At 43.3% G+C, this 17,553-nt stretch overlaps 1 protein-coding gene across 1 annotated transcript in view; it reads left to right on the forward strand.

The window, feature by feature from the left end:
• The first annotated feature begins 1,900 nt into the window (after positions 1 to 1,900).
• large1 (LARGE xylosyl- and glucuronyltransferase 1) overlaps positions 1,901 to 17,553 on the forward strand; it is an 85,308-nt gene continuing 69,655 nt past the window's right edge. Inside the window, exon 1 of the mRNA XM_070853662.1 lies at positions 1,901 to 2,475. The gene's annotated coding sequence lies outside the window, so the exon portion shown is untranslated. The remainder of the gene's footprint in view (positions 2,476 to 17,553) is intronic.

Genomic DNA, 17,553 nt, shown 5'->3' on the forward strand with positions numbered 1-17,553 from the left:
GCTTCATGTCTCTTTAATGTCTGTTACTAACTTTATATCTTCCCCGGAGCCTTTCTGTGCTTTGCTCATCCCTCAGATTCCTGTGGATCCTGGTCCTGGTTCTCCTGCTGTGGTTCTCAGGTTCCTGTGGATCCTGGTCCTGGTTCTCCTGCTGTGGTTCTCTGGTTCCTGTGGATCCTGGTCCTGGTTCTCCTGCTGTGGTTCTCTGGTTCCTGTGGATCCTGGTGCTGGTTCTCCTGCTGTGGTTCTCTGGTTCCTGTGGATCCTGGTGCTGGTTCTCCTGCTGTGGTTCTCTGGTTCCTGTGGATCCTGGTCCTGGTTCTCCTGCTGTGGTTCTCTGGTTCCTGTGGATCCTGGTCCTGGTTCTCCTGCTGTGGTTCTCAGGTTCCTGTGGATCCTGGTCCTGGTTCTCCTGCTGTGGTTCTCTGGCTTCATGAATCACTGCTGAGGATCATCAGCTACCGACACTTTTTACTGATATTAGTCCTGTTATTATTATTCAGATATTAACTATTATCATGTTTATGACTGTTACCATATTGCTAATTATTAGTCATATTCATATTGTCAGTACTATAGTTGCCCCCCCCCCTCTCTGTCCAACCTCCACCCAACACAGACCCTGACAGAAAGCCTTTATGGAAAGAGTCTAGAGATGAATTGGCGCTCTATAAATAAAGAGTGATTGATTGATTGATAATAATAATGTGTTTTTTGGTTCCACCCCCACGTCTTTGTGGGGTGCAGAAAAAGTGAGCATATTGTTTCTACATGTGTGGTTCCCACTGTGAAGCATGGAGGAGGTGTGGAGGTGTGATGGTGTGCATGGGGGGGGGGGCATTAAAAGCACACTTAACCAGCATGGCTACCACAGCGTTCTATTCCAGGTGACGACCTCATGAAGCTGATAGAGAGAGAGACAAGAGTGTAATATATTTATTCAGAACAACGTCACTCTTTTTTTACCCCACTTCACAATTTGCAATAGAATGTTTCAAATAGACCCAGTGATCAATGATTGTTATTGGCTGATACTGCTGCAAGTGAACACTGATGGGTCCCAAACATGTTTGGATGGAGGACCTTTAATAGAAGCAAATAACAACAACAACAACAATCATCATCATCAATTCTCAATTGATCGTTAATCAAATCAATTGAAATTAATCACATATACAGTATCAATATTTGCTTGGAAAAGCCCCCGAATGAAGATATTTCCACTATTTTCCAGAAACATCCCATTATTGTAGCACAACTGAAGTAGAGAACAAAAATATCAGAAGAGGCCGTTAGATATGAACAAACTGCTTCGTTTCCATTCTTCCAAACACACATCTTCTTCCTCACTGAACATGAGCCCATTACTTACCATCACATTTGGCCTTAACAGATGAAAGAACTAACAAAAGCACATCACTTATGAGCACCAGTTTGGCCTTTTAACTCTTTAACATACTAATTACATTTCAGAACTATCACACCAACTGGTCAGAGTTAGGATGTAAGAGTGTTTGTGGGGAACAGAAGGTTCTTTTGTCCTTTTTGTTGACACGTTAAGAGAATATCATAAGTGTTCATTTACATCGTTGTAAACACAGTTGTATAATAATGAATTAACTGGACTTAATTTTAGCCTTAAATATAACAAATGTGACTTTAATCAACTTATAATGAAACTGAGTTGGGGAGCAGAGGGGCCCAGTGGGGGGGCCACAGCTGTTTTTTTTAGCCCCAGGGCAATCTAGTGGGTTAATACAGCCCAGCTCAGAGTGCTGGGAAGCGTCCAGACTCCAGTCCGGGAGGGGACGATCCGCTCCTTGTTACCCCCCCGCCCCCTCTCCGAGAGCAGCGCTGTGATTGGACGCGGGTTGCTTGTCAGGAAGAAAGAACTGCTATGTTGGGGCCGAAAAACTCAGACACTAGCAGGACCCGAACGACGCTGGACTACAGCACAAGGGAAATATACTGTACCTGACAGCGGGGAGGGGGGGGGGGAGCATTTTCCCCAGCCGAGGTCCAGCGGAACACCGAGCGAACCTCCGCGCTCCTCCTGCCGAGGCCGCCGCGGCTCAAGTGTCTCCTCTCGGCTGTGTGTCGCTGCCCGCTGCTCTCGGTAATCCAGACCCGCAGCTGTCAGTGAGACTGGCGCTGCTGTGTGGCGACGCAGCCACAGACCTGTCTGAGGTTTAAATCTTTATCCGAGCCGGAGGAAGCGGAGCGGCTCAGCTGTTGCTAGCGCCGCCTGTCAGGGCTAACGGCGGAGGCTGTCGGACCGCTTCAACATCCCGATAAAAGCTCCAACTACATGGAACAAGTCGGCGGCAGTCGGACCGCCGTCTTATTTTGCGCTAGAACTGTTATGACTGACCCGCCGGCACGGCTCTCCCCCTGAAGCAGCACCGCGGGCTTTTGTCGGGAGGATTTATTTGATGAAGGCACCCTGAACGCAGCAGTTTGAAGCCCCCGCAGCAGGTGAGTGGAAGCCTCAGTTATTCACGTCTGACGGCGACCTGAGCTCACCGAGCAGCCTCGCTCTGTCCGCTCTCAGCCGGTACGTTTGCCACGACTCGTTCGGGTTTCACTTTTTTTTTATCCTTTCTAACCTTTAGAAGTCCTTGTGCCACTAACACTTCCACTAAGGCCTCCATGTTTGTTGTGTATGTGTGCGCGCGCGCGTGTATGTGTGTGTGTCGAGGCAGCAACGCTGCAGATTTAGTCTCTCCATCATCCAAACCTACAGAAACCAGGGCAAAAACGGTCCTTTAATCCCCCCCCCCCCCCCCCCCCTTCCTTCCAGCCCTCCCTCCCTCCCTCCAACGCTAAATATGGAGGGGGGCAGGATTAACAGCACACGAGTTCAGTCGAACCTCCTCCGACTTCCCTTGCTGTCTTATTCAGACTCTTCGTGTGTGAGGAATGTGGGGGAGACAGGGAGAACAGTTCCCTCACTGTCTTTTATAAGTATGCTAATTCCTGCCCCCCCCCCTCAGTCGGAGCGCGCTCTGTGTGAGTCCGCGGGTGCACCAGCAGCCATATGTGACGGTGCGCGGCTCAACAGTTGCCCAGAGACACGAGTTAACGTTTGTCCCCTCAGAACACATGAGGAGCTGCAGCCTCCATCAGTGAGTCAGTCTGAGGACAGGACAGCAGCTGGGAACTGCTTCTTTCTTTGGGTCCATTTCTATGTTGAACTCTTATTTCTCACATGTGAGGATTTTATTTTAGTACTTTTACAAGGTCTGATTACTTCCCGCCACCTGAAAATAGTAAGTATGTGTCATAACGTGTTATAGAAGAATATAAGAATATGACATTACATTCCTATGAGAATATTTCCCCTGTGAATAGTTGTTGTAAGTTCTGCTTTATCTTGACATGTTCAGTCTTTCCAACTACAAGGAACTTCCACGAACCAAATCAGCTTCAGTTGTGCGATGATGAGATGATTTCAGCAAATTTAAGTCAAACTTTTTCTCTTTTTTCTTTTTTTTTTATAGAATGAAAAACATTTTTACATTTTCTTATTGTCCCGGCGAAAAAGCCCTGTGTGTTCGAAATGTCCGCTTCCCCCGAGCTAAGAAGTTCCGGCCCCGTTCCTGCATTCATCGTGTAGTCCAGTGAGTGTTAAAGTGGCGTGCGTGACGCGACGAGGAAGAGAGAGGAATATGGGATACTTCATCTGAACACCACCTGATGCCTCTGAGCTGGGGAGGGACTGGATACGCAGCAAACATTACAAGCTCCCACTAAAAGGCAGCAAATAAGTGAGCCAATCAACTAAGCCTTTAGCGCCAAACTGAGTAGGGTTCCCACCAATCATTATTGCCATCATTGATGTTATTTAGTCAATGAATTGAGTATAATTTGTTTTATTAAACACAGAGCACTAGGAGATGTCTTCAGATTGACTGCTTTAAAACGTAAAGCCATTCAGCTATGATGTAAAACAAAGGAAATTTGAGAAGCTGGAACTAGTGGATGTTTGCTGACTTTAATGGGCCCCTCTCTGTTGAACACAGACGTACAGATCGTGGAGTACGTGTCTTCAAACTTCTTAGTTGGACCAGCAGTCCCAAAAACCCACAATGACTCAGTTTCAAGTCGAATGAAATATCTGAAATGCCAAGTCTTGAGGAACAGAGAAACATTAGAAGATATTCCTATGATTCTGATGAGCATCACATTTCCAGCAAAGTATAGGTGAAACCCGATTTTGACACGTCACTTAATTTGGCTGTAAAAGATATCGGCGGCACGGCGAAGGAAGCGGGTCGACCTCACCTTGGAGAACCAAGCATCCAGATTTAGACATTTACATCTAACGAGTCAATACCCTTTAGACAATCGGAAGACAATCAATATCTCCGTCTGTCCCTGGTGGATGAGTAGTGTATCAGTATTTTGTCTGTGTGTCATCATTAATGAGCGTGGAGGTCCGCTCTCTGGGGGGGGGGGTATGTGTGTGGTGGAACAGCAAACAAGCCTGTTCTCTTCATTGCTTCATTGATTTCCCCCTATTCAGGCCCGGCGCCGTCAAACAGCCACATTTCAGGTGAGGCTATCATCACAGTGTAATCACTGGAGATCCTCTGGAGGTGAATGCCCCTCCATTGGAGGTGAGCTCGGAGCGATGAGGATCCTTTCAGGCAGTCAGGTGAAATCCACCGGTCAGTTGTACCATTTTTTTTTTTTTTTTTCCAATTTTCTGCTGTTTTTATTTAGTTTTACTGAGACATCACATCATATTTACACGGCGTCTGAAAACACTAACATCCAGCTTTCTATGTGTTCAGAGAGAAAGTGATCAAAGGAAGACAGGAAGAAAATACAAATTGGAAGTACAGTAAAGCCCACCCACCCTCCCTCCCATCCCTCAGGTTAGCATGTATTGTATTGTAGCTTAATATACATAATTCAACATGTTCAGCATCTTAAAGAATGTAAGTACATGAGCAGCGTTTGATACAAAATGACGGGATGCTGTATACAAACTTGAGAAGCTAGGTTGCTATGCCAACTAATTAGTTTCCCTTCTAAGAGAGAACTGGACGTCTTCCAGCTTAAGGACATCAAATCAGTCTGCGAAGAGCTTTCTGCCGGAGCTTTTGGCAATTTCCAGTGTAGGAGGACGCATCTCTGGGCGATGAGAGAGGCAGACGACAAGACATTTAACTCCTGTTCACAAGCTCAGGGTAGTTGAGGGACGCCCTTAAAATGTAAATGAGTTGACAGATTGGACTCTTCATTCATATTTTGCACTTGAGATCTGGCTTCTTGCAGTATGGCGTGCGACATGTTAAACATTTGAATCCTTTTCTCTCTGGACTTTGGTCCCTTCGTGAAAAATTGAGGAGAAAAGATTAATAAAAAGCTCAGAATTAATACTCTTCCAAGACTGCGTGTTGTCTTTCACGCTGCATGCTGATCCAGTGCTGTTACACAGACGAAAACATGATAAACAAGTCATTTACTGGAGTTAATTGGAAGTGTGTGTCCATCACTGGATTTATTGCACCAATAGATTCCCATCAGGGCACCCGAGGTAGTTCATTTAAAACGAGAGGCATGCACAAAATCCATGCATGTTATGTTTCATTCCGATTATCCAAAAATTCAAGTGAGTGGTTTGAAATAAATGTATGCTAACTGGATAATTAAATGAACACAGTGTAGGCCTCGGTGTAGCATTAGGAATGTATTGTGTGTATTTTGTGTCGTACCATCATCTGGCGCTACAGGATGTGGACGCAAATCTGACTTTATCCACTCAGGGTTTGTTCAGAGTCTTGCAAGACTGGGAAATGCTCAGTTTGAACCGTTATGCTTACGGAGTAAGGAAATATGCTTGAACTCAAATAAACTTGTTGAAAAATGCTTGATTTTCAACCTAATCTGATGTTTAATTGACAACGATCACTTGCGTGTGACATCATACATGAATTGCTGTGGGTTTAAAGGAACTCTGTAAACTTTTTTTTTGCAGTTGCATTTATAGTAGCAATTTAGACGTGATGATAAAGGCTTCAATAGTTTGGAAATATTTGGTTTAAGTAGTGCTTGAAAAGCCCTTGAATTTCACTCTCTACAAACCCCCGTCCACTTATTAGCAGACTTATTTCATTTCGACGAGCCCACACTGAACACGTCTAGTCATTACCTTGCAGCGTTAGTGTGTTGTTAAGCAACACTAATCAGTTAATCAGGATAAAGGACAAAGTTATTGTGCTGTATTTGATATTAACAGACAGAAAATGAATCAGCCACTATGATTATTATTGATTTAGGGCTGCATTTCATCATTATTTTTATTACAGCTTAAGCTGTGAGTTATTGTCTCAACTAACCAAATAATCGTTTAGTCTGTGAAACATCAGGAAACAATGAAAATGTCCATCACAAGCCCCAGGTGACCTCATCACATGTTTGTTTCTCTGACAAATTGTCAAAAACCCAAAAATATTCCATTTTTAATAATGGAGAACCAAGAAAAGGAGCAAATGTTCATTAGAGAAACGATTAGTTGATCTTCTTAAGCCCTCATTCTTCACTGGTCACACAACTACTTCCATCACGTGTGTGTGTGTGTGTGTGAACAACCAAGTGCTGACAGAATGTGTTACACCCATTTGTACAGTTGTTGCATCTCACCCCTGGGTGCCAGCAGGCTTTTCACCCTGCATATAAACACCTTTGCCTCCCAACAGGGTCAAACGGCACAGACTACTTTGTGTTTTGCGCACCGTCCTCTGACGTGTGGCAGGAGTAGTTCCGTGACACCTTTCCCCCACTATGTGACCTGCTGAGACCCTCACTGTGCAGCTTTATTCATGTGGTCGCTCATTTTAATGGTCCTCCAAGTTCAGGCTGTTAACTTGTCATGTGAATTTCGGCTCGCTTTTGTATTGTTGTTTTCAACGGACGCATGCAGGTGGGCCCAAATGGAAATGTAAGATAGTAAGATAGTAATTTAGTATGTGATTCATTACTTTTTTATTCAACGTTATCAAGCAAATATCAGATTACCTTCTTAATTCTCTCACTTTAAACTGCTGTGTACGACCAACTGTCCAACACGGTAAGATCTTTACTTTGTACTGACTTTGTTGTACATTATGAACGTTACCTGGTGACAATCAAGTTTTTTTTATTTAGCAGTTTCAGGGATGTAAAAGTATATCAAGTGCACCGAGTGCAGCTACAAAAAAAGGATCAGTGGTTGGAGGAAGTGTCACAGAGACGAGACTCACTTCTAATTATCATTAGCATTGGAAATTCTTCCTTCAATGTGCTTTTCAAGTCCTCTGTTCCTCTTTGACTGTAAGCCTTGATTCTTGGATTATCTGTCCTCTGCTCTACATATCACACCACAAGCCATGTGAGAGTTTAAAAAAAAAAAAAAAAGTGTCCCCAATTTTTTCCAGGTGATGATTTACGCTTTTACTTTCTCAAAGATGATATGATATGATATGATATACATAAGTTTAAAGGTTCATTCACATGCTCTGGTATACAAATCTTTTTTTTTTTTTGGGGGAGGTTTTTGGATATTGGTGGGAAATGGCACATGCTGCTGTATCCTCTGGTTCAGATTATCCCAAAGACTTTAAAGCGTTGAGCGGCAGCATATGGTGAAGAAACACACATCGAGTAGTTTCTCACATCTATTGTCTCAGTGTCTATTTCATCTTCACGTCCATGGAGGCATTAAGGAGGTATTAAGTTGCTCCTGGATGTCAGATGAGGCAGCACCACAACGCCATACTAATTCATTACTATGTTACTGGCCTACATTTAGCCTCTAGCTGTGTCTGGCTGATGCTGTAAAGAGTGGATGTTAGTCAGAAGGAAACCGGTGAAATGGAAGTGTGTGACTGTTGTGCAGTTCACTGTCTCAGACGTCCAGAGGCAGCGGGGTGACTTGTTCGCTGCCCCGAATAGATGCTGCTGAAATAACCTCTGACTTGCAGGCTGAATGGAATGGACCTTTTTTTTCCTTTCCATCCACACTCTGCAGTGGACGGTCATGTGGGAATGATTCAGCGGCTGGTTACATGGCTGCTTATCGCTGGCATTTATCTGCTTCATGCAACGGCAAGTTGACTGCCCATCGGCCACGAGCTGACAGTTGGAAATAGAGAGGCTGAGCTTAGACCCTTCTATGATAATGTGCACTATAAAAAGACGGACAGACACAGTGAAGAAAAAGTTCTTTCTCGAACATGTAGCCCAGTCATCTGAAGTTAACGTTTCTCTTCAGCTTCTGTGTATTCGGTGTGTTGTTAGTGTCATTTAATGAGCACTGTACTGTACAAGCCTCCTCTCCTCCAGCCGGCACCAACCACTGTTGCTGCTAAATTACAGGATCCTTTCCTCTCTAAATATGACACACCCATGAGATGTAACCAACCAGAACCAAACCTGTTACAGTATGAAATGGTCATATATGTATATTATTCATTTTAGAAAGCAGTGCAGGTAGCAGCAGAGGTTGACTTCACCATAGGTATTGTCCTGACCTTTTTGTCTCCTCCTGTAGTATATATCCACCATATTAACAACCAAAACATGTAAAAACCTTGTAAGTGAAGCAGCAGGTCATGACAGCAAAAAGGTGCTCAACTAAGTACTAAAGATACTTGTCAAGAAGGGGTTAAATAATTCGGAGACTGCAGTAGTCATGAATTCAGCATGTGAACACGCAGTAACGGGATGATACCAATTTCACAGCATCAACAGCTGAATAAGGTTTAATGCCAAAAGTTGATGCAATGTATGAGACACCAAAGCCAAACCAGAACATTGAGGACTTCTCCACGATTCGTCGTCTCCGCTCAGTTCCAGCACTGTCCGCCTTAGCTCTCCTGTTGGGTTGGTGACTGCTTGGTGTCAGCCCAAATGTCGCTCACGCCGCCCAGCTGTAAAGGAGGCCATGCCTGGGTCTGGTTCATGAGCACCTGAGTGGACTTCACCGGCGTTCAGCACAGAAACGAGGGCAAAGAAACGGGCCACAAGTCAAATTGCCCAGAGCTCCGTGATGCTTCTCATTACAGATCCTCAGTTAGGTGAGAGTGAAACAAGATTGGCACTGAATTAGACTTCCATGTACCATGTAACACAGCTGAAACAAAGCGGAAGCTGATGATTCAACTGACGACGCGTGCTTTGATTGGGGGGCTCCTTTAGCTAAAAATTTTAATCCTCCACGGCCCCATTTGATATTGTTACTGTTTAGCTCACAGCTGTTCTCCAGCGGCGCCAATAATCCCTCTTGAGCGCCAAATGCCAAATATTGTGCAAGCATTGTGCCTTTTTCCTGTCATCTCAGCCCTATCGTTTCTGAGTCGGGCTTTTAAGAAACAAAAAGACACGAAGCACGTCCAGATAGTAACAATGTAAACACACATTATCAGTATGGTGTGGCGAAGGACCGAAAACCGTCACGTGTCACTCACAATAAGTTAGTTTCAGGAGGTTTCTCATAACACATACCCAGTCTTTTGTGAATGCCCTCAATCTTCTGTGAATGCGTGCATTGTATGCATTAGTGAGCCTGGTGCTCGTGGGGTGTCACCCTGGGACTCTGGGATGTGTGCGAGGTTGGGAGGGGGGGATCATCTCAGTGTATCGACTACAATCAACTCTCCGCTGCTGTTCACATAACACTTCACCTCCGCCTTGCTAAGCTGATTGAGTTTTTGAGTTTAGAATGCGGCCAAACGTGTACCTTTTTTTTTTTTTTTTTGACAATGAAGAATCGCATTTCATTTTAAAAAATCTCAAACTGCGTATTTGCCTTGAGTCATCTGTTTGTCTGTGCCTGAAAGAAACGTCACTGTAATCCTCTCTCTTAGATGCACTGTGACCCTCCAGTACGTCCTGGCGCTCAGACTGCTCAGCACCAGGTTAAAGGAACCTCATTAAATGTCGCAACGTCAGACGACTAATGGAAATGTTGAAACAGCCCGTGGCAGAAGTTGACTCCCGGGTGGCCGAGTGTTGTCTGCTGGATTTAACTGATAAAGACAGACATTTTAATAGCAATGAGTGGCGATGAATGTGATTAAAAGGAACGTCGTTTGAATACAAATGTGTGAAGTGAGGCCCGTCGGGCTACCAGACGCACCTGCGTTAGAGAATTGGCAAGCCAAATGTTGGATAACCAAATGAGCTCTTTTTGAATTTAGACAGAAGGGAAACGGAAAGCTCCGCTGACAGTACTTATGGCGCCAGGTCAGCTGTCGGGCAGCTACAGCCCAGTTAACACGGCTAACCCTGAACACCAGCCAAGGTGCGTGTCCTGTTGTTGTTCTGCCTGTTCTTTTAACATGAGTACGAATGGTAAACATGTTACCAGCTGAGGAGCAACTGATTTCTCCTTCTCTTTTCTTTTTAAAAGGGGGTTTGAAATGTGTATTTTCCTGTGTTTCAATGAGTATTGAAACTCAGGAAAAACATGAACCACTGTACAGCACACACAACCAGTTCAGGTTGTCGTAGGGTACAGTTTCATAGAAATGCAATTTGTGTTGCTGCTCATGACAACATGAGCATCAGATCTTTTTCTTTTTTTTTTTTTCTCTTTTCAAGTTTACCACAGTGGGACTATGCACGTCTTGAGCTGCAGAAGAGGGTGACAGGACAGGAAATGTGAAGAGAGGATGTGAATGTGCCTCAAAAGCTGCAGCGTTGGGATAGCAGTGGGAGTGTACTTGGCATTGAGTTACTCAGGAAGGTCACATCCTGCAGTGACACCGAATGCAAATCGTTCCAATGTAATATACGCTTTCATCACACCGATATACACAACAGTACCACAATATACACATCCAACATTGTTCATCACCTGCTGATATTAAAGTAAAAAAGAATTCTTTAGAACTCTAATGTATTCTCTATGTGTGTGAAAGAATAGTTTCCTCCAACTGAGATTCCTCCTGTATGAATGACGGTTGAATGAGGATGTAAAAGCGCTTTGAGTGGCAGAAACGGCTTGAAAGGCGCCACGCAACTACAGAGCATTTACCGTTTAGTATAACAGCACAATAAGATACTGTACAAATGAAATGGACTTGACCGCACGGGCGATAAATGACGTGAAAATCACTTGCTTCTGTTGCATCGAGCAATAAGAGCTGCGTGTCTGCGTAATTTAATTTGAAAGCGACAGTCTTTTCTGTGGACACGGCAAACCCACATATTCTGTCCTGTGGTATTTATATGTTCAAATATAAGTGTGTACATTCAGAAATACAAAGCAAATACAACAGCAGCATGCAGACACCTCCTTGTGATGTTTGGTTGTATCCCACTATTTACCCGATATATTGGCAAAATAAAACAATTTGAATGCTTTATGTCCACAGAGTGAGATGTTTCCAGAAGTAGTTTTCCTCATGGCTAGTAACTAGCTCAGAATCTGCCCCTAAAATGTCACTAAACTGTAATATTTCTTCATCATAAGTGTGATTTACCATTGTGCAAGCAAAGAATGTTTTAGTGGCTCACACACTGACTGGAGGAATAATCGGTTATTCATTATTTCCCATTGATTGACTTTGATTCATTCTAATTCTCTAAGCATTTCAATGTGAGCGTGCCATGTTGCTGCTGTGCTGCTTTTCAATTTCCCTGTGTAGTTCTCATCAGTTGATGTACGATGAAGGCCGTAACATCCATCTACCGACAAGCTGCAGCTATGAAAATTGTAAATATGGCTGCTGGTTGTTTACCCCCCACCCCAAAAGAGTTGCTGCTCCTTAAACACATTATCGATGGTGTAGCGGCGTAGATATGCTGGCGATGAACTTTTTGTGTATCCGATAGAGCTCATATCAACAGATGCCATCCAGTGAGAAGTTATTATCTGGACATCAAAGCCTTGTGCAGCGACATGTCACGTCCAAGACATTTCCTTTTCATGTCAGGTGTCTTCCACAGATCCTGCTACTGCTTCGGCGTGAAGGGTGTCACCGCCAAGGGCATGTGCTATTGATTTGTTCAGAAGAGGCCAGATATTGACCCAGTGGGACGTCAAAAGAAAACCACAAGGCACAGCTGACACCCAGATAAGCAGGGCCAGTCCTGTAAACAGGAAAGTCTGTCTTCAACTTAGCGACTGAGTGAAGTTACACTATTGGTTGGTCGGGTTGTTGGTATTTCTCCAATGGCAGTTGCTCTTTCAGCACGAGAACCTGACAAAGGAGGTGAGATCGAACATGCTGGTGCTGCCTTTCCACCTATAGGCGGCAAGAATAGCCCAGACATTTCATACAAAGAAACTCAACTGATTAAAACACGAATTGTAGGGCTATATTATTTAAGGGTGGGAACGACTTACCATTCACCTCTGTTGTATTTGAATGATGGCAGAAATCTCAGAGATCTAAAACAAAAAAACCCAACAAACTGCTTTATATCTGGCAAAGTGCCTGGTGTTTATTGTTGAGACTCTCTGAGGTGTCGATTCAGCTCATGGCGGTTTGGAGGCAGTGGTGCATTGTTCTGTAGGACAATGATTGGATTGCATCATGATATGCTGCGCCAAGAGTGGACAACATGGCGGGAAAATTACACCAGAAAAGTAGCAATCACCGATATTATAATTGAACAAAGGTTGTTTGGCCTTGCTGCGTGTTATCTTTGTTATTAATGTTTGTCCCAAACCACAAAGCGTGGGTACATCTCCAGGGAACAGGGAAGCCAACAGGACGTGTTTGCCTTGATGAAACCGTTTGCCGTTAGTGGAGGAGGCAGAAGGGAGGCTGTACAAACACACAGGATGGACCCATCTGTGTTTGCTTATGTTGCTTTGTAATGCATAGCTTGATAGTATCTGACTGAAGAGATCAGGGACACTAATGATGCTTTTTTTTTAATCCCTTAAAAAACATTTTATTTGACAAGGTTATTCAATACGCCAACATTTGAATGAGTGTAATATAAAAGCAGAGCAGAGGAGTATTTCAGTCCCATCACTCTGTTGTATAATCTTCTCAAACATCACACCTTTTTTTGTTATGAAGTTTAACTTTAGCTGAAATCTGTGAAAAACCTGAAATTTCCTTCAGCACTACAAAGAGGCTGATGTTTGTGGTTTTGAATGAAATATGTCATTAACTGTTGGATGGACGTTCATAACATTTGATACACATATTCAGGCCACCCCCCCCCCACCGATTTCCCTCTCAATTACTCTGCACAGGATGAATTTTGATAACTAAATCTAAAAGGTGTAGCTTCTTAATATTTTTTTAGTAGTGGTTGGTTGGTTCAATACTAAGAAGTCTTAAAATTATTGGATCTGACCCAAGTGAAAGTTTAAACTCCATGTAAAGCAATAATCAGTATGTGTTCTGAGTTTGTCATGCCACTGTCTTGAAAACAGATCCACCATGATCTCTGCGATCAATAGCCTCAGTTTACTCTGTGCCCTCCTCTTTTGCCTGTTAGTAATCTATCACTGCTTGGATTTTTCACGGTTCACGGTTCCATTGGCACTTCGCCGGTGCTCACTTGGGAGTCTAGACTTGACCATCTTGATGTTGGGGGGGGCATTGCCAGTTTAGCCTCTCTCACCACAGTCAACCCAACCTTGATAACCAGTGTTTCGGATGGCTTTTGTTGACTTCCTTGCTGTTGCGGGCAGGATGTCTTGTTTTAGAGAGACACCGTCTGTGAGCAAGAGCGGTTAGACATGACGGGCGCTCTGGCCGTAGGCTCGTTAGCTCGTTAGATGATAACAGATTTGTTAGTATGATGTATTTTCGTACATTAATTTTCATCTGCAGTGCTTGGGACTGGATTGTGATGTTTCTAGTTTGTGTAGTGGGGTAATTACAATGATTAAACCGTGAACTAAAAGCTGTCTGAAGGCAGGCTGTGTCTAGTGGAGTGAAACGTTACTACTGTTACTACCACTACTGCTACTACCGATAAGAATGAATGTCCAAACCAGGAAAATTAGACCAATATTCTGAAATGGTCCACTTAAATAACTTGAATGTGATTTGTCAGAATGTTGCTCAGAATGTAACCCAGACAACGTTGGACCTTGTAGGCCGAGACCTTTATGCCGTTGTACCCTGTGTTTAAGTGTCACCTTCCACTCTGACAGTCCTCATCTTCCACAGTGAAGACACTGACACCGTTTCTGTTTTTAGTCCCGTGCCCTACTTTTCTGCCTAGGGTTGTATGCTTTGAGACGGACTGGGAAAGCAGTACAAAAAATCATCAGTGAGTCACGTTCTGTTTGCGGCGATATTGTTATTAAAGTCCTTTTCACAAATTGATGACCTAAGAAACCAGAGTCCAGCCATTTGGTCAGCCATTTCTAATCATCAATAATAGCCATTCATATGTGACCAAAGTGTCCACCCATTGTCCGTAAGGGTCGCAGGGGGGGGGTTGGAGCCACACCCAGCTGACATTGGTCATTCTTTTTTCTTGCTGACAGGCAACACTGCTAACCACCATGCTGCCCTCACTGAAGAACAAACTACTGAAGTGTCCTTATTGCAGGGAACAAGGGAGGGATTTTGGCCTGGATTATGTTTTGTTTGTTTTTTCTTAAATCACAGTTTTTCCTTTTGATTCTTAACACCATTCTGTAAAAATGGGCATCCAACAAACCAACCAACAACATGAAAGTGTTGGATTTATAACTTTCTCTGTATTAACGGTTCTTCTTGGCTTTTGACAACAGCAGAGAATTTGCAGCCAGAGAGAGACGAGGCAGGAAAAAAAAAATCACCATGAAGATAAATGTTTCAGTAACGTGCATTTTTTTTTTTCCTTCTGCTTAGCCTCCAGGTCAGAGTTGGCCATGATTAATTACTTCTTTTGGGCCACTAAAGATCTGTGCCCCTCCCAGCTAAGCAGCAGTTCATCATAGAGTTGTTATAAAATGTATCGTGCTGCTTTGTCTGAAAAGAAAGGAGCTAAAATGCATAAGAAGTGCAGCTGTGTGTATGATATCCGCCACCGGACTCAGAGGACTGCCTGTCCCTACTATGAGTGTGGTAAAAGGAAAAAAAAGAAAAAAGTTTCAGAGATTCATTGCAGATGCAGAGTTCAAAGTGCTCACAAACAATTTCTCTTAGAGTTCACACTTGAAGAATGGATTGTTGGTCTCCATGGTAACAAAAGCTCCACATACACCAAGCTGAGCCTTGAAAGGTGGTGACGAACCAAATGATTCTCTTAAATCTGGAGTGTGGAATAGACGTTCAAGTCAAATGAACGCTATGTTGATCACTGTCCAGTCTAATCTCTCTGTATTTCACATCATATAGGAGTTTTTTTTTTTATCTTTGGCAGCATTCCTGCGCTGGAACACTGGTAGTAATGTCTTTCATGACAAACAGCAATTGCTCTTTATTTTATTTCTTTATTTTTTTGTGTATCTACTCCTCACATTTCCTTGATATAGTTGTTGGAATAATAAACCTGTTGTTTGTCCGATTTGCGTAAATAAAATTTAAGAATAAAATAATGACTTAAATGCTGTCGGTCAAATGCTGTCGGTGAACCAACAATTATTACTGACCGATCGGACAAATGACAACCGGTGACAAGGAGGTGAGCTGCATGGAAGGGTGTGGGGGTCAGGGTGGTGGATGAGCATGCGATGGATGTCACAGACCTGTAGTTAATGCTGTTTTAATAGAGCGCACAACCAATCTTTCCTTAACCTCAACAACACTATATGTGCAATAGGCGGATACTGTGCAAAAATGGCATTGGCATAGGATAAGAGTAAAGAAAATTGGGGGTGCTGCAGAGTCGTGAAACATCTATATTCTTTTCCGGGGAATGGCTTACACTACATTCCTACCACCTTAATATTACTGACAGGAAAGACCCAAGGTCTAACAGTCCTGAATGATCATTTATTGCCTAAAAACTGGTTAAATGTGGATCCCTGACTCAGCTTCTTCTAAAAATGATCCAGCTGATCATCCTTACTTAAGGTGTCTATTTGTGTTAGGTCTGAGGTAACGTGAAATCATATTGCTAAATCAGTAACAGCTCCCAGGTAGACCTCCTCAGCACAGTAAGCTGATTTACACCACAAGCACCATCATGCTCGACACCTCGCTGCCGAGGATTTGTGCGAATTTTCACCTCTAAATGCCTTTTATGTGGTTCTAAAGCTCCAATGACATACTTACCGTCGAGCCTCCTCTGCACGGCAGTGCACATGTCCCCCCGCACTATAACAGAATACCAATGAGTGTACAGCTAAGGTAACATAATGAATTGGAAGGCAACTCCACTCTTCACAATCAATATGTTTTTACTCTTCTCTGTGGGTGAGGCGGGAGCAACTAGTCCGCAATACACTCTATACGCCTGTCAAGATAATGTGGATTGTTTTGACCTGTGGCCGCCCTTGATTCACACGTCAGGAGTCTCCCTGCTGGCCTCGACAGAGAAGAGGCCGCTCTTCATCTTTGCACTTCTGTGGCAGTAATATACATGCTCGGCCACACCCGGTGTTTTCTAATCACCCCGAAAGTCTCCCCGAACTATGTTTTTTTTTTTTTTTTTGCTTTGGTGATCACCAAAGCTGAAGCACTTCTTGTCCTTGTCCTTCAGGAAACTCCTTGGCCAACACATCCTGAAAGGCCTCGTTATGGATCTCTTCAAAGTTAAGATTGTTTTGACAGTGCCTGTGATCCCAAGGCGAAGAATCCACTTCCATTCTGCGGAGTTACTGTCCACAAATAAAGACATATGTAGATAAGTTCAATTCATTAAAAATTCAGCTTATCGTTTGCACTGTTTATAGACAAAAAGATGAATTAATCAATCAAAAAAGTAATCACGAATAATGATAATGATGAACATCATTACAGTAACTGTTAGTTGACCAGCTGACTTGAATGGATCGACTGTTTTGAGCAGAATACTCTGCAGGGTAAAGGTCCACTCTGTTGCTCCCTAACTTTATGTGCTCGCTTCTGTATTTCACTCATGTCAGGTGAGAAAATGATGATTTTAATTAGGAAATCTGTGATCCAGTGAGTCAGAGAGACATTAAACATTCATTAAAACAATGCCGTCTGTGCTAAAAACACAATTGTCTTGGTTCTCTGGCACTGTCAGTATTTCTCCCCATCCAGATATTACATCTACTTTCAGAGAAAGGATCGGACTGTCGGCTGTGTTGTGAGGCTAACAATAATTATTGATTGTCTGAAGTTATTTATCCAGCAATCACCCTACTTAATCACTCAAACACCGTCCAGTTAGTACTTTCTAAATGGATATCTAGAGGTTAAAGGTTATTCCCAGCTATATCATGCTCAATAAGCAATAACTGACTTTTAGTTGCTGGCTGTCTCTGGAGTGGTTTATTGTACATTGTAATATAGAAACTTTCTCCTTTTTAATTTCCTTGCTGGAAGTCCTTTTTTTTTTTTTTTTTTGACAGAAGATTACTTTCCTAATAACACAGAGAAGCCTCTAGTACTCACCTCTCATTCTGCAAGACGAGGCTCGGAAAACTTTTTCACATGGACTAGCGAACCTGGAAGCTGAATTCTGTGT

The sequence above is a fragment of the Pempheris klunzingeri genome, chromosome 22 (assembly GCF_042242105.1).
Source record: "Pempheris klunzingeri isolate RE-2024b chromosome 22, fPemKlu1.hap1, whole genome shotgun sequence".
Lineage (NCBI taxonomy): Eukaryota > Metazoa > Chordata > Actinopteri > Acropomatiformes > Pempheridae > Pempheris > Pempheris klunzingeri.